Source organism: Melanaphis sacchari, unplaced genomic scaffold (assembly GCF_002803265.2).
Source record: "Melanaphis sacchari strain LSU unplaced genomic scaffold, SCAv2.0 Contig24_pilon_pilon, whole genome shotgun sequence".
NCBI classification, from domain to species: domain Eukaryota; kingdom Metazoa; phylum Arthropoda; class Insecta; order Hemiptera; family Aphididae; genus Melanaphis; species Melanaphis sacchari.
In genome coordinates this window covers 2,968,089-2,982,265 of record NW_020271125.1, presented here as the reverse complement: position 1 = coordinate 2,982,265, position 14,177 = coordinate 2,968,089, and the positions used below count along the sequence as shown (strand labels likewise).

The following is a 14,177-nucleotide window of genomic DNA, read 5'->3' as shown; positions in this document are numbered from 1 at the left end:
CCTATGGTAAATTCTGTGAAAAATAGTACGATGTCGATGATTTAACGTTTTTAAGCGGAGATATTTAATTGCTACTAGCATATCTATTTGCGTGTCAAGGAAGATTCAGTCGGTATTTATAAGTACAAGTATAATATATATATATATATATATATATATATGTGTGTGTGTGTGTGTGTGTGTGTGGGTGAGAGAGAGAGAGAATTTGATCTATTATTTCAAATATGGAATTGCACTTTTAAATTATTATAATAAAAATTAAAAAATGCACGTACTAAATTATTTTTTTTTTTTAATTAAAAGGTGCACACCGCTTGAGTATACAAATTAATTAAAACGCTGGTCGACAAAACGATGGCCTTTTCCATCAGTTCCGTGAGTAATGAAATATAGCGTGATTTAAACAGTTTACTTGTTGACTTTCTTGGTGTATTATACCTACAAAATAAGTATCCTTACACCAAATTCAGATGGTCAATACTTTAATTCTAATAACTTTAATATACCTACAGAATTTCACATGAAATATACTAGACATTTAAATTTTAATAACGCAATTATTAAAATTCTAATGTTAGCACTTTTAAGTAAGTATACAGAAATACAATATTTTAAAATACAGATATTTTTGTTTACAAAGTAAAATGTATTATATATCATGTGGTAACTGGTAATACACACTTTTTTCAAACGAGAACATCCTTTTCAGATTCTGAGCGGAGCGATGAATGCATTGATTTTATAACGATGTGTATTTTTCAAATAAAACAGGATCCAATTTTTGACTTTTGAGGTAGTTTCTAATAGAAAATTGGATTTAGTCACTATTCTAGTTAGTTAAAACTAAAAAAATGTTCAATATTATTCTTTATAATCGGGAAAAACAAAAAAATAAATAAATAAATGAAAAAACGAAAGTTTTACGCTGAATAAATTATCAAAAAATTAATATCTATAGATATTTTTAATTTACAAAGATGTTTTTTATTATTATTTTCTATACGTTGTATAACTTTTAAAAATATATTTCAAGTTTTTTTTTAGCAATTTATAGGTACCTACTTATGAGAAATTTTCGATTTTTTTTTCTATAAATAAGTAACAAAGAAAAATTAATCACAGGGTCAAAGTTTTCAAAAACTTAATAACATCACTTATAACTTATTTTTATATTTCTATAAAAAAAATTATAAATAGACATGGGCAAAATTTGTCTTATATGCATTTAAAGTTTAAATTTTTACTAAATTCATCAAAATCGTGAAAATTTACAAATTACTAGTATTTCGTAGTAAAATATGTACACAATTTTAAATGTTTGTAGCTTATAGGTTTGAAAATTTAGTACAATGTTTATAATAAGTAGTTTATACTGGAACTAAAAAATTAATAAAAATATTTGAACGATAGTTAACGTTGTTAATGACTTTGTTATAATTCAAAAATATTATTTGTGGGGATTTAAAACTCATATATGTAATATTATGTAGTCGTCATGTAATATTATGTATGCCGATCGCACAACATTCCTATCACGTTGTTTTGTGTACTTTATTCCGTGTAAAAGTCAATTTACTCAGTTTTTTATTCGTTTTGGCGTCAAAACTTTTGCCTATTTTCAAACTACCATTAACTACTTTCATGATTTCAATCAAACCTGACGTTCTTCTACAGTCGTAAAATTAGTAATATTTTTAATTGTTCTAATAAATTATTAAAACTTGGGCGACGGAACACCTAATGGTGCTGTTTCACCACCGTAGTTTTATCTCAACCAAAAGGTATACGCCGCCGATAGCCTTGTCGCATTCTAAAAATGCTCCATAACACACAAACAGTATCTCCTTTAACTATTCAATAAACACGTTAACAGAGTGATCGTAGTTTAGAGCTTTTATTTTTTGAGTTACATCAAAAAAACAAAATGGTTTTTGTCAAGTTGGATTTATGTAACAGTTCCCACTTTTCTTAATTTTTTTGTTTGTTTTTCCCGATTGCAAAAATAAGTACTGGAAATTTTTAATTTTATTTCTCTAAAATACAAACTAGATTCAATTTGATATCTAAAACCATCCCTATTTTTTATTGACGATTTACCGTGTTTGCTCATTCACAAAAATAAAAACACATATCCGTAAAATCAATACATTCATAACAAAATATGAAATAGATTGACATCAACCCACACACTTGTGTACCAGCAGTTACTTTTGTGGGACTTCAAAATATTGACATGCATCTGTAATTACAACCCATGTTTTCGCTTACAATGTCATTTTTTAAGTCGTACAAATTCCATTTCTTTCTTTTCGTTTTTAAAATTTAGAATTTGTGTCTTGGGTAATAATTGAATTTACATACGTTTATACAAAGTACATACTCACATAAAGTACAGTGTAATTTTAATTTGCCAATCGATAGAATTCTCTTTGTAGAATATAAACAACAAAATCAAAAAAGTTTTGCGCATATTTTATGCTGCCGTAAATTGGTTTTTTCTGCACACAATTGTACGTGGCGAGGATCAAGTGGGGAAAAAAGAAATAATAATATGCTTGAATTAACAATCATTCTGGGAAACTTAGTTTATGTATATGTACAATTATTTTTGAAAAGAATATCGCTATTATAGTTTATTAAATAAGAAAAAGCGGCAAAAGTAACCATTTTTTTTTTTTTTTTAATGCCTTATTTATATTTCAATTAACGCAAACGTAAAAAATAAATAAGAGTGTCTTTTTCAAAAAAAAAAAAAAAGAAATCAAAAGTAATATGCATTAATTATTATTATGTTACAGTTATTATTATTATATTATTATTTCAGACAAATGTAGCCTGTAGGGCGTAGGCTATATTTAATTATATTGGACATCCAATAAAATAGATCATGGAACAAGAATATACCTACAAGACACTGTTTTGTATTTATTTAACTTTAATAATACCTAACTTCGTCCAATGGTAATATAATATTTTTTGTTATTTTAATGTATATATTTTATTTATATAATATATTAATTGTTTTTCAGTTCGACCCTCATTCGAGTTTGAACTTTTTTAACATTTTGACATAAACTTTCCAAATATAACTTCTGCACTTCGTTAAAAACTAAAGCAAGAAAATAATATTCATTTTACGTTGTTCATTGAATAAAATAAATTAATCCATATTGATTTTATAAAATAAATTAAGATGCACAAATCATGTTTTTATCTAAATAGTTATATTTAGTTGAGAATTAATACAGAACTTTATAATGGAAGAGAATTTATTTATTTTTTTGAATAATTAATGTGTTGGATGTCTATCAAATTCAATTACAGCTAAAATTGCATTACAACCATTTTCATAACTATGTAGACTATGAGTTTTAAACAACAATTATAACAACCATTGATCATTGACTTAATAAGTATCGAATATAAGTACATAAGCATTCTTATTACCATTTGTGTAGTAAAATACGTAATTTACTATGATGTTCTTTACATTTTAGCTAGCTGCAGGCATATAATATAATTTTATCATCATTTTATGAATGTTGATAATTATTTATAATTTTTATTACTAAAAATTTTTAATTTAAACTTTTCATGGCTTAGCGCCTCCTATTTTTAAGTGTACCTACGCATAGACATAATATTACAATTATATTTTACCGATCAAAGAAGTCAACAATCCGTTTAGACGGTTGTTTAATATATAATATTTTTGTTCAGAGTAGTTGGTCAGAGTTACTACGAAATGGCTCGTTCCGTAAAAAACAGGAATAAACCATATTTGCATATATTACTATTATATAAACATGATATATTATGTTGTTTTTTGTTGAAGGGAACATTAAAGAGTATTTTTAAAATACGTTTACTGTTGAGCGTTATACAATTTCCAAAACATGTGTGTTGCTATTAAAAGTCAAGTACTTAAATCACGGTCGGTTACCATTAATAGTGCAGTGTTTTATGTGCGTACATGTATGACGGTTAAAAATCATAATATTATAAATATAATTATAATAATAATAATTCACGATACGACGGAAAATTGGTTTTAATCTCACGATAACTGGATGGCTTGATGATAAACATTGCCACTTTACATCATGCATCATAATTTAAACTCGCGATATTATGTTTTAATGTGAAGTTTAATTTCGGATGTGTGTATATACGTGTACAATACGATATTAGAACGCGTCTAAAAGTACCACATAATTTAGCACAGCCGGTTTCCATTCGAATTAGTCTCTCGAGTAAATCCTCGAGGTTAGAGGCTAAAACTTTTCACTCCTCTGCCCGTATGTTTAAATCAAATTGAAAATAATGGCTACTAAATTGAGTAATAAAATCTTTAGGTAGATATACCTCATGGCTCATACACGAGTACCTATAGCTGCTGTGAGTTGTAAAACTCTATTTCCCGTTGCCTGTGAATTACGTATGTGCGACCGTGCGACGATTACATATTCACCGTAGTATTAAAATTCATATAGAATTATAATATTATGTTCGTACATATTTTTCGTTTTTTTTTTTTTTTGTGAATTACTGCGTTTACTTGTACGTATTATATAACGCGGCACGTTTTTACAATATTAACAAAATTCCGTAGTTATAAATAATATATTTTGTCAGACCGTACACGTGCACGTATTATTATTGTTATAATTGGTTGTTATATATTATGGTATGGATAGATTATTCATATTATTCATATCATGATGATGATAATAATAATAATAATAATAATAATTGGTTTACGTTGCACGAATTTAAATTAATTTGTCTGTACAAAATAATAATGTGATAATAATAATATACATGCGCGCATATAATAATAAAGAACGCTGTTGCAGTAAACCGAATTGAAAATAAGATCGCGTAACTGTGTTTACTCGTGGTAAATATAAAAATAATGTTTGTATTATATTATTTTCAATAAGTGTATTTCATAAATCAGTATGTTTTTCCCATTTATGTTTGTTCGATCGGACTCGGAAACCCATTTCCAGAGGGTACATCAGGTGCTGTGCATTGCTATAAGTTTCTGAAATCGTGCGCACAGTTTCAAACGACAAAAACATTAGGAAAATGACGTCATTATAATGGAGCGCAAACTAGCGTTATATATTACTTTATATATATATATATGCGCTGCAGGTATCATGTATGATATGTCATTACATAAACACGCGCAGAGAGTTACAGACTTACAGTCGAGTTTTTCGAGTAGCGGAGAAAAAAAACGTAGGTACCTACTCGAAAGTGTAAAATAAAAAATAAAAAATAAAAAATAAAAACTGTTTAGTCGCTTAAGTTTTATTTATTTATTTGTTTGTTTTTATTCGCTTTTCCTTTTTGCAATCGGATATTTCCCGGTGAAACACGACAGAGAGACCGTAACTGTACGCCGTCAGACTCAGCTCTGCGCTTGATCTACCGACGATTGTTTGACATATTATTATACAACTGGACTACCTACGGTACGATTCGGGTGGCATTCAGTAAAGCACTTTATTATATTATTATACTCTAAAAGTGTATACGCACAGTAACAACAGAGCTAATGCGAATAGTTTCGATTTAAATATTGTTCCTATTATTACGATGTTGATTTTTTATTTAGTACTAAATATACGACGATCGCCAAAAATAAAAATTATAATCTGCACGAAATAGCTAGATAACACTAAGTATAATGATGTTTGTGATACATCTAACAGTAACGCAATATGTGCCTATCAAGATGAGCCATTTACTTAAAACACGAATAACGAATTTGTTTAGTGTTGCTTGTGTCAAACTGATGATTATTTAAGTAATACAATATAAGATCATTTATATGCGTTCATATATTTTAATATATTTTTTTTAAAGAATGTGAAAATAACAAAAATCTATTAACAAATACGTACTTCGCCAAAGTGGTCATAATAATATTCTTCTATTTTGACATTTTTATCGCATAATATTTGATAACATGTTTCAAATAATTCATTCATTCGTTTGTATTTAAAATTTAATTTAGGTGGAAATATTATTATAATGACGACTTTGTGTGTACGACACGCGTGCCGAGCCTTCTATAAAAGTTATAGACACTTGTAAGTTAAAAGTTTAATTTTTATTTTCTGGTACGATCATATTTTCAATTGAAATGAAAGTAGAATCAAAAACATTTTTGACAGTCTCAATTTATGTATAATTATTAAATATATTATATTATGTGGGCAGCACCACTGGCACCTATATATAATAAAGTTATCGCTTATTATAATCGTTCTCGGTATTAAATTCGACATCACGATAATGTAAAAACTAAAAGATATTGATCATAGCCTTGCGTCATACAAGTTTGAACTATTTAAATGTTTGATACGAAATTCGTATGATTTGAATTTATTTACTACACCACTTTTACAAAATATAGAATATACCAAATAACTATTTGTCCTACATTTGCAAAAAAAGTTTTCTTAGTTTTAAATGATTAAGTGTTAGTTTATATGAATGAAAAAAAAAACAGCAAACCTTTATTTAATTAAACCATATTATTTACACGCGAAATGTCTTCCAAGATGTAGTTATTGTTTTTTGTATGTAGGTTAAGTATTAAATAAAAATACAAAAAAATATGCTAAAAGCACATCGTATCGCGCTTTAAACATTTGAAATCTACCTATGCGTTATTATTTTCGTTGTTCTTTTAAAAAAAAATAAAATAATACTTTCAATATCTACGCATTTCACCAAAACTATACTGTTTTTATAATCTATAGCTTTATCAAATACTTGAAAAATAATATATGATTTTCGGTGAAATTTAAAAAAAGTTTTTTTTTTATACAATCATAATTAATAAATTCATAGGTGTAAAATTAGTAATTACTATAATCTGTAATATATTTTACCTATTTGTATTTGGGACGTGGATTTGCGATTGATGCGGACAGAATGAAATTTTAAGTTTTACTTTCAGTACCTTTTTTATATGTTTGACATTGAGTTATGAATAAAATTCTAAACTTGTAATTTCGAATTAAATTGACACGTTGTAGCACGAAGAGATTCACAGTACGTAGATACTAGATACACAAAACCTCATACTTTTAAACACCAAACTATTGTGAACACAAAAATGGCACTAAAAAATTATTTTTATATCACCCGCAATAATTGTTTTTAGTCTTGTGTGTATCATGAGTACAATATATTACAACTTAACTGTAATATTTAGTTTATTGTGAAAATCTTAGAGAAGTGGATATAAAATGGAATACGTGATTAGCCGCAAAGTGGTAGTTAGAATGCTTATAAATGATATTGATTGTATTATTAAATTTTCTCGTGCAATTTTCGTATTGAAATATCGACTGTGTGTATGAATTTCGGTACACAAACAAATTCAAAGGAGCATCGCAACTTTGGACGCTCCGTTTAGTTCTCCAAAAGATAATGTAGAGAAGTTTTGGAATCCCATCATGGTCGGTTTGCTGCAAAACCGAACGATAATGTAAGTTGTGTAACAGTGATGAGACGGTTAACTACCTAACTACAGGTTTAAGACATGAGAATAACTAAATATTAAATTATATCGACAAATATGTAGCAAAATTGAAGACGAATATTTATAACTCATCAAGACATTGTTGACGATAATATTCAAGCCGACCGTGGAGAGAATAATATTACAATGGTGTTAAAATATCCATTAGGTACCTACATCAAGTTCTGAAATAACATATTTATTTAATCAGTTACAATAACACGATTAAAAATTATTACTAAACCAGCTTTAATCATATAACTACTATATGTATACTGTTAGGTAAGCTACAATGTTATTATTTCGATATTCAGCCATTTGGCGGTATGAATCGTAATTATAAAATAATAATAACATATAAAAAACATAATAATAATAATAATAATAATAATAAAACAATATTGAACTAAAATCAAAATTAACACTCGATTACATAAATAATAATTATAATTGTTCTGCAACCTTAACTAATTATTATTAGTTTTTTTTTTTTTTTTTTAAATAATTAACTATCGTTATTGGTGAATACAAATTAATAACAATCAAACCTTTTTTTTTTTTTTTTAATTTAATATTCTAACAAACATAAACGAAAAAAATAAATATATGGTGTTTTACAGAGTTTTATAACAAATGACTTTAATAGCACATTGTTCTAAAATATATTTATGAAATAAATTCTCTCTCTATCTCTTTATCCGTTTCTCTCAACCACTATCTTTTTTCAGTATTTACATAGTAAATATTATTTTTACTTGTAATGAATAGTTCAATAAATCGAACCAAACTGCAAGTGGGCAAATATAGTGCGTTTTATTTAAACGTTTTGCGAGAGCATTTGTGTAGCCGTGTGCTATATTAAAGTATTGAACGAAAAAAAAAATTCTACCACAATCGAGTCTCAAATATAGTCTATTATTTGAAATCATTTGCAATAGATAGGTACTTATAGAGTTTATGGACGAATGAGTTAAATCGTGCTTATAATATACTCCGCGGAGTTCAGAACACGAGAGAAGTAAACCGTTTCGTGCATGTAGAGTGTAGACTGACGGCAGTGGCCAGTGACCGATTTTGTCACCGACACCAACCGATGTCGGTATGCTAAGTATGTGGAAGATGATGAGTTTACGACAACATATTATTTTTATTTGTGATGTTTTTGAACATTAAATTCTGTATACTTAGATAATTCATAATTGTATTACTTATAATATTTTATAGCTGTTAAATTAAAATTATAATACGAGATCGTCGTCCAGGCGGGACTTGTTTCGCCCAAATTTTGTAATAATTGTAAGATTCCCGTTTCGCCGAAACTAATTTATAGCAATTTAAAATTAATTTAGCAATGGTTCAGTCAAGTATTGTTGTACATTATATTTAAGTATCATTTAGCGTTACCTAGAAAACACCTCGAGGAGACTCATACGTATTCGTCGTAAGCAGTATACTCGTTGTATTACATGCCCATAGACTAGGAGTAAATGTACTATCCTCAGAAATATAATTGTTTATTAAACAACCACAGTATTTAATAACTCTATCGTCAGTTGGGCATTCTGACATCAAATATCGTTTACTCTTTAAAAAAACGGCCATATTGTTTATACAATTTGTGTGGTTGAATTTATATGTGCAATTTATAGTGTGTAAGTATTAAATATATTTGTGAAAAAATTAAAACCTTTGATTGCATGTGAATTTTTTTTTTTTTAAATAATTTGTTTAATGTACTTGTTAATACTGAAATTTTTTTAACACGAAGTGAATTTAATGTTTTAAAAAAAAAATTGGAGAATAAAAAGTCGTATCGTTTCCTCGTGGTGTTCTCTGGGTAACGCTAAATGATATTCAAGTATAATGTACAACAATATTTGACTGAACCATTGCCAATTTAATTTTAAATTGGTATAAATTAGTCTGGGCGAAACCGAAATCTTACAATTATTACAAAATTTGGGCGAAACGAGTCACGCCCCGTCTTCCCCGCATATGGTATCTATAATAACGAATTTTATATTCAGAAGAATCCATTTGTACCCCGTCGGTTTTAAGTACGATATCATCTATTATCATAATTATTAAGGGTAAGAATTATATTATCATTTAGGACTTCACGTATGATTATTTAAATATTTTATTTCCAAAGAAGTTTATTAGGTAAATTTGTAAATTTTAAATAATTTATCACTCGAACACGATAGTAAGCCAATTCATTCTAATGACAAGAATCACAAAAGAATGGGGTGTTCGAAACGTGAAATGAGTCGATTTGTTATTATAATCATCATAATCAGGATTTATATTTTATAATAAATGATATCGTGTTTGGAACTCATATATAGTTGTTGGGTTAGGTTATTAGTTTATGTATTACAGTATTATTGCACATTATAATTTGGCCACCGGACAACGTCCCTAATAGTATGTACATAATACCTATGTAATAACGGAGTGTTCAGCGGAATCACGGCGCTAGATTTACGATTGTGCACGCACCGCGATCTCCTCAAATCGTTCCTGGGAATAATGATTATATATAGTAACGTATGTATAGTTTAGTTTGCGATGATTAACCGTAGGCTGACCGATAAATAAATAAAATACCATTAGGATTTAACGGTTCCATGCGCCGGTATAATATATAGTGCCCAAATCGGAATTCCCGCGGGACGAACGAAACGCAACATTATACGGCTATGCTGACGAACGGCCAAAATCGAAGTCACCATCTCGTGATTGTATCCTTCCTTTTTCCAAAAAACCGTTTCTTCTTGTGTCGAATTCGAATGCCTCCGATTTATTACGACCGACTACGGTGGCGGTTGACCGCGCTGTGACGACAGTTATCGCGTGCTACTGTGTATACTGCAGTGTACAAGGGTCTATCAAGGACATTTGAAAGTTTCACATTTTCAGAAGCGAGTACATTTTTCCTCATACCTTCTATATAATAATATTTAGGCAAGTTTATTTCGTCGATGTTCAAGAGAACGTCGCCCGTAGATCTTTTTGTATTCATCCGTCGTACACACAACCGGAATATTGTTTTTCCCGTACTATTAAGTATTAACATCGTGTATTAATAAGGCTCAGGGTTCTAAGAGTCAATAAACATAAAATTATTTTATATTATTACTTTAAAATAAGGTATACATAATTATAAACTATGATTTATTATTTTAGTTGTTGAAAGTACCCGTAAACAGTAGATAATTAAAGCATATTAGTATGTTAATCATGCTTTGAATTTTCAAAATCAAAAAAAGCTTAACATTCCACACAAATTTTGATAATATATTATGAATGCTAAATTATATAGGTAAACTCGATAGCATGTTGATTCAATATGACCCCAAACCCACAGTGTTTCAAACTAAAATAATTTCTCATTATTATATGTATAGGTATTTTACATTTTACTAACACGGAAATAAAAGTATATTATGAAACAATTTTTCACCGAAAACATGTGGTAACGTATTTATAGTCGTACCAAAGCGTTATTTAAAGTGAAAAAATCCGTAAATTAAATTTTACCACAAATCTCTTTCCGTTGTTAAAGTCGCGACTAGGTGGTCATACAATGGTTAACTTCTTGAGAACTGAGAAGTCCCTGTTCTGCTCAAGTACTCAGTTCGATAAACATAACATTTTTATACGAGTTGATTTACAAAGGTTACATGATTTGAAAATTATAGAAAGAACAATTTATTTTATAATTTTTAAAAATTGTCAGAGTATTATAGTTTTAATTATTATTAAGTACCTTTACTTTTTAGACCAAGCGTTACATATAAATGGATAATTTAAACTTTAATAATTTTATTAATGTTTAAATATTAAATTTATCCGTATGAGCAGTAATTCTGCCACTAAACAATGAAAAGATGAATATAAATTGTTTGATAAATGTACAATGGATAAAACTTATCTAATAGATAAACACATTAAAAATAATAATATATTACTTATTTATCATCTGAATAATTTTGGTTTATGTAATTATGTCAGAAGTACATAACTGACCCGTAATGGATATATTATTATGAAGTACCAAACTGAAAAAAAAAATGTTTTTAATGATAATTAATTTATATCTAATTATAATTCATGAAATCATATATCGGAATGTACTTATCCAAATTACGATTTAAAAACAACATTTTCTAAAAACAAATCATCTAATTATTACAATAATTATTTACAGTAAAAATGAATTGTTCTTGTTTGAAAACAAAGAAGTGTGTTGTCGCTGGACAATCTGTGGCATACAAACAATTAAGTAACTAAAAATCATAATAGTAAGTTCATAATTAAAGGATGAAAAGGGGATGAACACGCGTTAGGTGAATCATATTTCGAGTTTAATGATTCTCTCGTAGTTGTTATTGCAACGTGACCGTCCTTCAGTCACGCACTAAAATAATAATATAATATACCTACAACAGCAGACCATGATGTAAACACACGATTTCAAATTTGTGTTAAAATGTTTGAAAACTGTTTGGCCATTAAAGCGTCGAGTGGTACGCAATAATTATTAAGTGGTTTGCACTGCGATGGGGCTTGCATAAAAAGAAAGATTCTTGACGACCACTAAAAAATGTTATTGTTTGCGTGAGTGAGAATTTTTTTTACCATCACGTACGTATCATTATTTAACAACTATATAAACATTACTCGCGTTCAAAAGACTTTGTCAGATATTTACATCGGTTTTTTTTAAAATTTGTTTATAAAGAACCAGAGTAAGAGATCGAAATGTTAAAAATCGTGGCATTTTTTGGTTACTTAAATATACACTATATACACATTATACACAAAAAAAAAACATATATTCTAAAATCAATACATTTATCGCTTTGTTTGAAATCTAAAAGGGTGTCCGGTAAAGTAGAAAATAAAAAAAGTACTATACTCGTATGTATATAGTATAATATACTGTTATTTCCAATAAAATGACGTATTCAGTGGTATTGTCAAATGTCAATATGCATATTTGTTATGAAAATAAAATAACCAAATGTTATTAATCATATATGTGTGAATTTGAAACTGGAACTTTTAGCTGAATAGGTATGACGGATTTTACCAAAAACCCATTTTTTTTTTTTTTTTTAGCAAATTTCACAATTATTCTACAAAAGCCCAGTTTTTTTCAATTTTTTTTTATTATGTTCATATTGATTCTTTATTATAATTGTATTATAATACAACAATACTACTATAATGGTCTAAAATCGTATTCATATTTTACTACTTTGATTATATTAATAATATTAGTATTTAATAATACTTATAATAATACAATCCTTCGGTCTGCAACACATTCGCGTGCTAAAGCAGTCTTGTTTTATCGCTTGCTCCGTGTTTAGCTACCGGGTCATTGGTAAGTAAAATATATTATACTAACATTTTATTTCAATATACATTAAATTGTACTCGGTATAAATAAATGTCTCGACTAATATTATTTATACTTAAATATTCCCCCGTTTGGTATTAAGCTATCACTGCTGTACCTCATCAGAGATAGACAATGTTTTAATTGTTATCTACCACCTAACACTTCAATAAACAGTATAAATGCGTGATATTAGAAACACACTAAATATATCATCCGTACAATGTATGCATTATTACAGGGATGGCATAAGGACAGGTACTAACCTTGTGACGACATCACATTTTTAAGGTTCCAAAACTATTTTTCATCTACTTTTTTTTTTTAAAAATTATTCTTATTAAAAATATTACTATTTTTATATGGATATTTAACACCAAAACACGCAGTTAACGGCAGAAAAATTATTACGTAGGTACTAGATATATCATTTTATTTTATAGTACTTTATATAACTTTAACGAAGATTTACATATGCACAACTTTCGATTTATAACCAACTCAAAACGAACAAAATAAGTTTTCTGATCATCAAATGGTGGATGTCAAGAAGTGTTTTTTCAAACAATTTGTATTTAGCATTTGATTGAAGTGTAAATATACCAAATGCATCTCAAAGAAATATTAGTTGTCAAAAAAGTGCTTTGGTAGTTTTGTTATTTTTATCAACACTGTGAAAGACAAAACGCAAAATAAGTATTACTGAATAAGAAATAAGAAACACAATCGATTTGTCATAAGACATAGTTGATGTAGCTGTTAGTTATATTATTTATGAAATATTATGAAATATATTCACAAAGCTTATATTTTTGAAAAAAAAAAAAGTCAGTTAGTAATAAGACGTATTATTATGCAGGAGAAGTACCTAAAATTAAAATGAATATCTTAAGATTGAGGTTAAAAAAAATATTTATTTTATTAGTTTATTTATAATAAATTTCATCAGTTTCTGAAAAATATAATATTAATTAAGAGAATGTTTCATCCGCACGTGTTGTCTCCGTCTTAAAAATGTACAATATAGTAAAAACTGTTTTATTCGGGAAAAAACCACTAAGACTTTAGTCAAAAGTAAACAACTCAATTTTCACACTATACAAAGGAAAACATAGGCTGTGCAATATCGTTTTTAATTTTTAGATATCACTAATATGAAAAAAGTTCTTATCGTTTCAAAATCCATTATTATTGTGTTTATCAAATTTGAATATTTTTTTT

The 14,177-nt window shown here is 27.7% G+C and overlaps 1 protein-coding gene across 1 annotated transcript in view; it reads right to left on the bottom strand.

Annotated features, from left to right (window-relative positions):
- The window catches only part of LOC112595012 (lachesin-like), a 121,202-nt gene that overhangs the window by 5,202 nt on the left and 101,823 nt on the right, over nt 1–14,177 (bottom strand). The gene's annotated exons all lie outside the window — the stretch shown is intronic.